This window comes from Eptesicus fuscus, chromosome 18, assembly GCF_027574615.1.
Source record: "Eptesicus fuscus isolate TK198812 chromosome 18, DD_ASM_mEF_20220401, whole genome shotgun sequence".
Taxonomy (NCBI): domain Eukaryota; kingdom Metazoa; phylum Chordata; class Mammalia; order Chiroptera; family Vespertilionidae; genus Eptesicus; species Eptesicus fuscus.
In genome coordinates, this window is record NC_072490.1 from 21,435,757 (window position 1) to 21,448,046 (window position 12,290).

At 44.2% G+C, this 12,290-nt stretch overlaps 1 protein-coding gene across 1 annotated transcript in view; it reads right to left on the reverse strand.

The window, feature by feature from the left end:
- Positions 1–12,290, reverse strand: part of KAT2B (lysine acetyltransferase 2B) — an 89,112-nt gene that overhangs the window by 46,699 nt on the left and 30,123 nt on the right. The window lies entirely within an intron of this gene.

The following is a 12,290-nucleotide window of genomic DNA, read 5'->3' on the forward strand; positions in this document are numbered from 1 at the left end:
GGTGCTAAATTCTTATATATTTCCATATAAGCAAATTATCCACCACATCAAGAGGGTTCTGTGGTCCTAGAGGTAGATCCAGGATTTGGGGGTCTATAGTTGAAGGTCATTAAAACTAAACTCCCTGAAAGTTTAGTTCTAGATCCTGTGAATAGTTAAGTGGGACAAGAATATCATATTAGTGTAAAGACTGAATGAAGACCCTTTCCCTCAGCCTTTCTGAGACACATGGAAACCTCAGTCTCTGCAGCAAAGTTCCTAATGGAGCTTGAGATTCAACATCCTCCATGACCAAGCCTCCAAAACCACGTTTCCTACCTCTGTTGTATCACCTTACTATAGTTAAGTGACCTATCCATTGACATTCCTCTCTCCCATGCCTCTAATCTACCCAAATGTAATCCATTTTTCAAGGTTATCTTTTTTTTTTACATTGATTTTCTTTTAAATTTCTTTATTGGTTATGGTATCACATAATTGTCCTCATCCTCCTATTCCCAGAGATCAACCAAAGGACTTCTATGCATACATATAAGCCTAACCAAGGTTATCTTATTTAATCCTCAGTCCCATAAAGTAGGTTATCAGTAATCCCATATTATAGCTGAGGAAACTGAGGCTCAGAGAGATTGAATGCTGTTTCATCCCAATGTCACTCAGCTAATAAGGAAGAACCAGGGTCTAAAAGGGAAGAATGTTGGACCCAAATTCTAAAGCACCCACAAATTTTTTATGATTAGTTGATTCACTTCAAGTCCTTTCCCACTTGAAAAGGCCATCTAGCTAAGCCATCCAATACTCACCCACTAGCCCTCGAGTTCCTGCGGGCCAGGATCACGTCTCTCACTTCTGTGTCCCCAGCACCTATCACTATGCTGGCCCCTTAATGGGCTCGTTCCTCTTAGGTGTTGCTCTTGGTGTGCTGGTTTAAAACGCTTAGACATACGCCCCGGCTCGTGTTTCTAATGGTTAGAGCATCAGCCCAAGCACCAAAGAGTCTGGTTTTATTCCAGGTCAGGAGCACGTACCTTGGTTTGCAGGTTCAATCGTGGCCCCCAATGGGGCATGTGCAAGAGGCAACCAATCAATGTATCTCTCACATTGATGTCTCCACCCCCCTCTCTCCCTCTCTCTCCCTCTCTCTCTTTCCCCCTTCCTCCCCTCCCCTATCCTTTCCCTTCCCTTTCCTTTCACTCTCTCTAAAAATCAATGGGGGGAAATGTCCTCAGGTGAGGATTAACAAAAAAACAAAAAAGCTTAGATAAAGAAGTGCTTGAGATGATCTAGAAAGACGAAATATGGACAAGAGTGACAGGCTTTTCCTTGACTTTTTAAAGGAAGGTGGAACTGAAGGTTATTGAGGAATACTTCAAGGTGTCACCTGCGTCAGTCTACTCCAGACACCTTGTCATTAAACCACAATCTCAATCAGGAGCCTGGGATAGAAAAATGCTGGGAGTGCCCTACCCATAATCCCTTCCCTACTACTCCAGAGCACACCCCCTGGCTTCCTGTCCCTGTACTAGTAATCAGCTCTGCCACCCTCTTGCCCCTCAAGAGCAGCCTTCAACCAAGACTAGAGAAGTTAGAGTATAAACTGCCCTCCCTCACCCCTCAGATGGAATAACTGTGAGGTAACCATTCTACACTGGCTCCCGCATTTTCCCCCAGACTTAAGCACCAGCTGCCCACAGTGAGAGCTGACTTAGTAACTCACCCTTTAGTGACCACCTTATCCTCCCTGTCTCACGTTTCCACTCCCCAACTTCATCCCAAATAAACTATTTGCACTCAAATCCTTGTCTTGCAGCCTGCTTCTGCAAGAACTCGAACTAAGATATCGGATCGAAAGCAACTTTAGAGAGTGAGGAGGATTAAATACCCAAGAGAGTGGGCCTTCAAAGGTCCATGAAGATTAATGAGCTTAAAATGACACGGGCAGAGGCCACCCAACTTAAGTTCCTTTCTAATGTGGAAAAGTAATGGGAAGGCAGAGTGATGGGCCCAAGGTCACAGGCCATTGCTAATGAGTGTGCATGCGCACACACCTACGCGTACATGGATATGCACCTGTATAGAGCATTTTTGAAGGTAAAAGGGAGGAGGGAAATTTTGGTGTTCTGTCTGCCTAGGATACTGCAGAGAAACTCTAATAATGCATCTAAACCTGAAAATCCCAGCAATGTATCATTACATTATCAAACAGAACAGGAGTAATAGACTGAAGTGTTTCTAAGAACATAAATAATTTACATCATGGAGAAATTACACGTATATATATATGTGCAAACACGAAAACTACTATTAAAATCTATTTGTTTACACTTGACTATGCAATACGTGGCTTCCTCGTTTTCTAATGGAGGCCCGAAATTAGACTTCGTTTTAAGTAGTGCATTTGCCAGGTCATTCTTTTCTGAAGACTGCCAAATTTCCCTTGAGGTCAGCCTGAAGCTTCTGGGACACAGGCCTCATTCTGAAGACAAGTAGGTCAAGATTTTTATGTCAGTTATTTACAGGAATAATTTTATTTTAAACTATTTTTACCTTGCAATGTTTTCATCTCTTTCCAGTGATAAGCTATAAAAGTAAACAATCTACAACATAACATACATTCCTTCAGGTTCTCCATGTTATGAGACACTCTAAGGTGCTAACATATAGGGGGTTTAACTCATGGAAGAATGTGCCATGAGTTATTGTTAAAACCAGTGGCTCACAAAACACTTTAACCCACAAAACACTTTACCAAACGAATTCTTAGTCAGAATTATAAAGAGCTAGACACCCCTATTTTCAGAAGGCTGGGGATGGGGAGCGGAAGAGCATCCCCATTCCTTGTTGGAGTCCATGGTTTGAAAACCAGTTCAGAACCATCTTCTTACGTATTTTGAAGAGTAGAGAAGATAAAAGTTAAAATGCTGAAGTGAGACCCGCGGAAGTTCATTCCCCTCTGACTCGGCTGAGGAGGAACTCCAGGTCCGCTCCTCACATCTCTGAGGGGGGGGAAGTGTAAGGGAAGCAGCGAGTTTCCCAGGAGGGAGGCAGGGTGAGGCTCGACTGGACAAATGAGGGCAACTTTCACAGCAGAGATGGCATCTCTTCCTCTGAGAATGAGGGTAAGGTGGGCTGGGCTGGAAGGGGGTATCCTGAGGCAGAAGGATGACACTGTATGGAAAGGGTTAAGCTTCCTAGGATGAATAATGGGGTGAGGAAAGATCAGAGGGAAGTAGAGGGAGTAAGCCATCTGCTTGAGAAGGAAAAAATAAGGTGGACAAGTTCCTCTGAAAGAGAAGCTTCCCTCTGCTAAGAAAGCCAGATAAGGCCAGTTATGACCACACCATAAATACTGAAGTCTTCTGGCTGCCATGCTCCCAGACTCTCCCGTTCTGGGCTTCTTTTGACCAAGACTCCTTTTCGGTCTCTGAGCATCTAACTCTCAGCTTTTTCCTCTCACCGAATCCGCATCACCAGCTAACTTCTCCTCAAGCTCCAATCTTCAACACGCCTCACCTCACAGTCTTCTCATCCCAACACGGTGAGTGGACCACATCGCGGCAAACCTGGCTGGAGGAGTAAAAGCCTCAGGGCCCTCCTCTAAATGGGGACTCCCTCTGGCCAGCCCTGTTTCTGCCAAGGAGCCTGTCATTCATTCCTTCATTGTCCATTACCTCCCACATATGATCTACCAGTCACCAGATTCAGCTGAGCTTCCTCGTTCTCCCAGTCATCACTTTTCCCCACTCCTACCTCTGTGGTCATTGGGATCTCAAGTTCACAGAAGCAAAGTAGTCTCCAGACTATCCTCTCTGCTATCATATCCCTCAAACAACCCCATCTCTCCCAAAGCTGAAGACTGCCCCTGACTCTTTGGGGCTGGTGACCAGAATTAAGATAGGACTTATTCCAGAACCCACAACCAACCCCAACCCATGCCAACACCCAGGTGCACTTCACTCTACCTGTAAACTACTATTTATTTTCCTGAAAAATCAACTCATATTTAACCAAAAAGGTCACTCATTAGTGAAAGAAATCCTTCTCTTAATCTTTTCTAAAGAAGCCTTTTGGATGTAAATAGGTTCCCTTCAATGATCTAAAGGCATGTTTTCTTAAAGAGGTATGTCTATTATTTACAAGTATAGGGCTTTAGACAATGCCTCCTCAAAATGTTCCTCTTTGGCATGTGAATTATTTTGAGCTGAAGGGAGTCAAGAACCTGAGACTCGTGAGAAAATTTTACCTCTCCCTTCAAGAATTTAATTTAGGGGCCTTGCCCATAATAAGAATGATCACCAGAAATAACTGTGTTGACCAATCTATATGGCAGGGCAAACTACTTATTACTGAACATCTGTTAACAACCGCAATGACCTTCCTCCCCTCTGAAGCCCCAAAGTGCCTTACCTCATCCTTAGCCCAAAATGTCACATATACTAGTACCTCATTTCAACTCTGTCTTGGAACCTCTCGTGTAGGTGGGATTCCCATGTGTACTGTATGCAATTAAATTTGGTTATCTTCTCTTGTTAATTTGTCTCACATCAATTTAAGTATTAGACCAGCCAAAAGAACCTAGGAGGCTAAAGTTTCTTCCTCTTCTACACAAATGTGGGAGCATTATTAAAACAAAATTAAGTGAAATAAAAACCGGTAAACTACAATGCACAAACCTATAGCAGTTAATCTGCCACAGAACTCATAACACTAAATCTTCAGTGTGAGAGAATACCCCTTTCCCCTCCCTTGCAGACAGTGGAGAATCATTCCCAATAATTTCATCAATTTTTCAAAAAAAAAAAAAAAATGAATGCAAGTCCCCCACTGGCTTGGTCTGCATTCATTCGAATGCCCATAGAGTTGTTTTTTATGTTACTGGCTATTTGTATTTGTTCTTTTGTGTAATGCCTATTCATGTCCTATGCCTACTTTGATAAAATGTTGGGTTTTTTGTTGTTTGCTTGCCTGGAAAAAGCTTTATGTCTGTCCTATTCACGGCAAATGTTCCTGGATTTAGTTGGGATTCATTTGGTTGGTTGGTTGGTTGGTTGGTAGATTGTTTTGATCATATAGGAATTTTAAATTTTTTAGAAAGTCAAATCTATGGCTGGAATCTCTTTAAGGTCTCTTTTGCAAAAGTCTTTCTTACATAAACAAAAGATAACAACATGTATTTTCTCCCAGCTCTTTAACAGGTTTGTTTAATTTAAAACATCCCTCCATGTAATTGTCAAAGTCATAAAAGAAAAAGGCCGAGGAACTGTTCCAGATTATAGGAGACTAAAGAGAACTGCTACAATACGTGATTTATAAGAAGAAATATATATATTTGGTCTTTCTTCATGGCCCGGTGCTTCTAAAACCACTGCAACTTCTTAAGTAATGAGAGCAATAAAGGTGAAATGAGTGTTTTTTGTTATTCATAACAAATCCCTTTCAATCAAACCAGAGTTTATGTTAATTAAAATGACTTTTGGGAAACCCCTAAGGATTAGGGGAGAGGGGGCTTGGTTGCCAGGGAAACCAAAAGAGTGATTAGAGAGTTGGAATTTTCAGGCCATGCCCTCCACCTCCAGGAGGGAAGAGGGTCTGGAGGTTCAGTCCATCACTGAAATAGCCAATGGTTTCATCAATCATGCCTGCATAATGAGGCCTCCATTACAACCCTAACTGAAAGGGTTGGTAGAGCTCCCAGGTCAGTGCACATGTGAGGTGCTGGAAGGCTGACACACGTGGAGAGGCACAGAAGCTCCCAGCTCCTTCCCTCACAACTGTCCCTGTGCATCCCTTCCATCCAGCTGTCCCTGAGTTGCATCCTTGTTTAATACACTGGTCATCCAGCCTTAGCCGATTTGGTTCAGAGGATAGCACGTCGGCCTGCAGACTGAAGGGTCCCGGGTTTGATTCCGATCAAGGGCACATGCCAGGATTGCAGGCTCGATCCCCAATCAATGATTCTCTCTCATCACTGATGTTTCTATCTCTCTCTCCCTCTTCCTTCCTCTCTAAAATCAATAAAAATCTTTAAAAAAAAAAAATAACACTGGTCATCTAGAAAGTAAACTGTATTCCTGAGTTCTGTGAGCCACTATAGAAAATTATCGAACTTAAGGAAGTCACGGGAACCTCAAATTTATAGTGGGTCAGTCAGAAGCACATAGTCACTGGACTTGAGATTGGCATCTGCAGTGGTAAGAAGAAGGGGGACTGAGCCCTTAGCCTGTGGGGTCTGCACTGACTACAAGCAATCAGTGTCAGAACTGAGTTAAATTGTAGGACATCCATTTGATGTCCACCAGAGAGTTGGACACTTGCTTGATGTGGAAAAACCCACACTCTGAATGTAGAATTGTTGGGTGTGACTTACTGTTTTCCTTTCATACAACAACTGAACATAGATGTGATTCCAGACTAGATGTTTAATGAGAGGAAAATATGCTGTAAAGAACATTTTTGGGGTCAACTGATAAGACTAAGAGCCGACTAAATAAAGTATTACATTAATGTTAAAATTTACTGAAGTTGGTAACTGAACTGAGGTTATGTAAAATAATAAACGTGCTTTTAGGAAATACATATTTAAGTATTTAGGGGAAAAGAGTCATGATGTATATGCAACTTATTCTTATATGGTCCAGGAAAAAAGAAGTAAAACCATATAAATACACACGCACAACACGTACGGACTCACTTATATATTGCATGCCATATATATGAGTCTGTGTATATGTGTGTGTGTGTGTGTGTGTGTGTGTGTGTGTGTGAGAGAGAGAGAGAGAGAGAGAGAGGACATGACAAAACAAATAGGGCAAAAAGTTACTAGTAGTGTTCCCATAGGTAGCTAGTTAGGTATTGAAAAAGAGAAGCTAAACTGGCTAAGCCTGACTAACTAGGAAGCTACAGCTTCACAGACACCCCAGTGGACACATGGGACCTAATCCTCGAGTAGCCAGGAAAGACCAGCTTTCCAATCTCCAGGGGAATGACTGCCATTAGCCAGATTTGGGGGTGGGAGGACAACAAACAATAAGAGGGAAATTCCTTTGTTGGACACATGCACAGTAGAAGCCAAGATGGAGCGCCCTTGGGAAAATCTGTGAAAAGGATCGGATAGGTTAAGGGCACAAAACCCAAAAGCTTCAGGAAAGGGATTGGATAGGGGGAGGCACCAACATAGCCCCAGGAAGAGCCAGGAAAGACACTGGATAGTTTGAAAGGAAGCTTACCCCTTCCCAAACCAAGGCGTTATAATCAAAGTTTAGCAAAGGCCTGAGGTGCACCGTGGCAGCTGCGTGGGATGAAGTGCAGCATCGAAAGTGGGCTAGAGGAGAACAGGGACTAAGCTAGACGACTGAAGCTTTGGAAGCCAATGCGGGGGGATGGCACAGCACCTCCAGGCCCCTGGCCCTCCTCCTGGGCCTGGCGTGGCCCCAGAGGCTGGACTTCTTCCACAGTGAGATGGAGCTAAGCCACCTGGTCATGGCTGAGGCCGTGTGGCAGCATCTTCGGGGGCATCTGTGCCCTGAACACCCTTCCACCTCCAATAGGTCTTACCACTATACCTCAGATCCTCCTACACACGCACTCCTGAGATCCTTTTCTAAGGATTCTGCGGGAAGCCTATTTCCAGACGGGTCTTTCGACCTGCGTTGGTCCCAGTCCACATGCGACAACAGTAGGTAAGCATGGGCAAAAGATACACAGGATGTTCTTCCTTATTATTCTCATGGCTTTTCTGAAATCTGAAATTCTTCCCAAATAAAAACCTTTTTGAAAAATCTTCCCTCCACCTGGAATTTGACCGTCAAATGGAAACAACCCTGCTTTCATTTCCGTCTTTCGAGAGGCTGGTACAAAGCATCGACATCATTTCCCAAGAATCTTGGGAAAAGCTCCCTCTCAGGTGTGTGTGGAGGGCAGCCAGGAGGGGAGGTGGGGGTCAGAGGACTGAGTGGGGGAGGCTCTGCTGTCTTGCCATCTCTGCAGGAGGGTGTAAGGTGGCCCCTTCTCAGTGCTGTGCCCGACTTGCAAATACCCAGGGAGCCACAGAGTGAGCCGCCAAAAGCCTGCTGCTAGGAATCGGGCGCAGCTGTTGCCTGGCTGGGAACAGGAAGCACTGTCACCGTGTGCTGTGACCCTCACTAAGCTCTGGTTCCATGTATCACTGGCCTGCACTTCGCTTGAGGACAGCCTGCCAGTTCCCACAGGCCCGGCAGGGTGAGCGGGCGGCAGCTGCGCAGGCAGCTAACATGTCTCTGGCTCCTTTCACTGGAGCCACAGCAAAGGGCATGGCAACCGTAGGATCTGTAAGCTGCTCAAATACATTTTTGGTTCGTGGCCATTGGAGGTCAAGGCGAAAAGAGGTCAAACAAATTCCTTCAATGAAACCTTCTGAGTTGCCACTGTTTAAAGGTGGCTTCATCTATTGTAACCTCAGCTCTGAAATGGAGAACAAGATATGTTTAAGATTAAGAGCCCTTTAGGTGAGTTCAGTCCAGTAAAAATATAGTGCAAACCACATATGTCCATTTAAATATTCTAGTAGCTACTTTAAAAGAATTAAATTGTTGAAATTAATTTTAATAATATGTCATATTTAACCTAATGCATACCAGATTATTCATTTCAACAAGTAGTCAATATAAAAAAATTATTAACGTTTCACATTCTTTTGTCACACAAAGTCTTTAAAATCTGTGTGCATTTGCCCTAACGGGTTTGGCTCAATGGATAGTGCGTCGGCCTGTGGACTCAAGGGTCCCAGGTTCGATTCCAGTCAAGGGCATGTACCTTGGTTGTGGGCACATCCCCAGTAGGGGGTGAGCAGGAGGCAGCTGATTGATGTTTCTCACTCTCTCTCCCTCTCCCTTCCTCTCTGTAAAAAGTCAATACAATATATTTTTTAAAAAATTCTGTGTGCATTTAACATTTGCAACACATTTCAATTCAAGCTTGCCACATTTCAAGTGCTCAGTGGCCACTCATGCCTAGTGGCTTTGGTGTTGGCCTGTGCAGGTACAGATGACAAACTATAAAAGCCTCTGCGAATAAAAACAACCAGTCACCTTGTTACTTACTATTGCTGAATTTAACGAATATTTATTGATGAAGGAATAAACCCAATTATGCCCAAGGAACTAAATATATTAGGAACTAGAGCCAAAGTCAGCCCTTCATCTGTCTGGTCTAGAAAACCAACAAGGAGATAGATCATTACAGTTATCCACGAGGCGCATTGCAATTGAGTTCCAAGAAGGTCTTTATTTTCTATAGCAAGTTCTCTAGTAGTGAAACCTTGAAGGCGAGTAGGGATCCCCTGGCAGAAAATGAAGGAAAGGCATTGCAGCGGTGGGGCCTCTACATCTAAGGCAGAGGTGGGAGAAAGTGTGAAGAACTTTCAGAGAACAGCCTGGTGGCCAAAATGCAACCCAGGTGGTGGGGGGAGGGCCGGAGAGTAGAAGCCTGAACAATCCGGCAGGCTCAGCTAAAGTTGGACATCATCCTGAGGATCATGGGAAGCTCAGAGGGGTTAAGCTGGGGAATGTGATCAGAGTAGATTACTACTTCCTTGGGAAGATGGGTGCACAAGAATGGAGGTAAGTACTCCCAGCGCTGGTGCAGGTACAACCAAATACAGAGAACAAGCCTGAATTCAGGCAGTGCGGGGCGGGAGTGGGGAGACGTGGGGTGCAGGGAGAGAAGCTCAACAGGACTTCATGACCAGAGGAAAGTAGGGAAAAGTAACTTCTATCAAGCAGGACAAATATTATCAGTGTATCCCCTTCACTCCTGCTGTCCCAGACTCACAGGTCCTGACAACTCTGAAACCTGTGTGTGAAAGGCGGCATTAGGAAAACAGAGGACACCCAGCCAAGAGAAATACGCTGACTCAGGTGGCTGTGTCAGTGTGCTGGCTGAGCACCGTGTCATTTGGCATCTGCATGGTACAATGTGTAAATGGGAGCTAGGGGGTGATTAAGTGGCCGAGGTCTATGCAAATGTGGTAAGGCCAAAGAAAACGTATTGGGTCAAATGACTTGCCTATGATCTAAATGTCTGAAATAGTCCGTGAAAATAAAACTGGCAGTCCCTTCAGACGTCATACTATTCAAGAAACAAGTTCTAGTGTAATTGCTGATGCTAGCTCTTTACTTTCCTTGGAAAGTTTCTACTGTAAATAAGCAGGTAAGCAGAGGTAACTATAGTAATAAACAATTGCCACTTTTCCCTGCTAGAATGTTTAACTATATATGTGTGCGTGTGTAATATATACCTAGAATATATATTAAATATAAATCAGGAAAAAAAAACTGATGGCATTGAAAAATAATCAAAACCTTCTACATAAAGAAATTATTGCTAGTCAAATTTAATAATCAGTTCGTTCTGGCACAGTTCAGAACAAAGACCCAAAAATGTCAACAAACATTCCAATCGTGTTTTGATTACAATAGTGTTTCCTCTTTTCCTGGTCACAGAAGCAGGTTGCTATTTAAACAAGCAGGCTCAAAATCAGGAATTTTTATTGCTACTAATACAAGAGGAGAAATGTTTGTGCCAACTGAAGTGCTTTGTTAGGACCCTTTGTCAAATTTTTATAAATGAATTTGATTGTACTAACCCCAAAGATCAAATAATTTCAAAATATGGACTAAAATATTCTAGGCCAGCACTATGCAATAGAAATATAATGTGAGCTATACACATATTTTTAAGTTTAAAAAAACAAGTGAAATCCTATCTAATAAAAGAGTAATATGCAAATCGACCATCACTCCAACATACAAGATGGCTGCCCCCATGTGGTCAAAGATCCTGCCCCCATGTGGACACAAGATGGCCACCACAAGATGGCCAGCAAGGGAGGGCAGTTGGGAGGGACCAGGCCTGCAAGGGAGGGCAGTTGTGGGCGATCAGGCCAGAAGGGGAGGGCTGTTGGGAGGGACCAGGTCTGCAAGGGAGGGCAGTTGGGGGCGATCAAGCCTGCAGGGGAGGGCAGTTAGGGGTGATCAGGCCAGCAGAGGAGGGAAGTTGGGGGTGACCGGGCCTGCAGGGGAGGGCAGTTGGGGGGGGGGGGCCAGGACTGCAGGAGAGAGCAGTTGGGGGGGACCAGGCCTGCAGGGGAGGGCAGTTAGGAGCAAACAGGCTGGCAGGGGAGTGGTTAGGGGGTGATCAGGCTGGCAGACAGAAGCGGTTAGGGGCAATCAGGCAGGCAGGCAGGCGAGCAGTTGGGAGCCAGCAGTCCTGGATTGTGAGAAGGATGTCCGACTGCCCGTTTAGGCCCGATCCCACTGGGCAGTTGGACATCCCTCGAGGGGTCTCAGATTGGAGAGGGTGCAAGCTGGGCTGAGGGACACACACCCCCGTGCATGAATTTTGTGCACCAGGCTTCTAGTTAATTATAATAATAAATTTTATTAACATAATATCTCCAAAATATCATTTCAGTATGTCATCGATATTAATCAGATAGCTCACTTTTTTTCATAATAGCCTTTCAAAATCTCCCATGTAGCCCTGGCTGGGTGGACCCATTGGTTGGAGCATCATCTTGTACACCAAAAGGTTTTTGGCACATAACCCAGTCAGGGCACATACCTATGTTGCAGGTTCAATCCCCTGGGCACATGCAAGAAGCAGCCAATCGATGTTCCTCTCTCACATAGATGTTTTTCTCTTTCTCCTTCCCTTCCTCTCTCTCTAAGGTCAGTAAAAGCATATCCTCGGGCCCTGGCCAGTGTGGCTCAGTTGGTTGAGCATTTTCCCAGCACCAAGAGCACCAGTTCGATTCCAGATCAGGGAACATGCCCGGGTTACAGGCTCCATCCCCGGTAGGGGGAGCACAAGAAGCAGCTGATGGATGTTCCTCTCTGTCTCCCCCTCTCTCTCTCTAAAAAAAAATTAAAAAAAAATTGATCAATAAAAATCTTTTTTTTAATATGTTTTATTGATTTTTTTTTTTTTTTTTTTTTTTTACAGAGAGGAAGGGAGAGAGAGAGGGAGAGTTAGGAACATCAGTGAGAGAGAAACACCAATTCAGCTGCCTCCTGCACACTCCCTACTGGGGATGTGCCCACAACCAAGGTACATGCCCTTGACCGGAATCGAACTTGGGACCCTTCAGTCTGCAGGCCGACGCTCTATCCACTGAGCCAAACCAGTTAGGGCTCAATAAAAATCTTTTTAAAAAATTAAAAAAGCATATCCTTGGATGAGGAAGGAAAAAAATCTTGCATGTATGCTACACTTACAGCACATTTCAAATTGGAGTAGCTACATTTCCAGTGTTC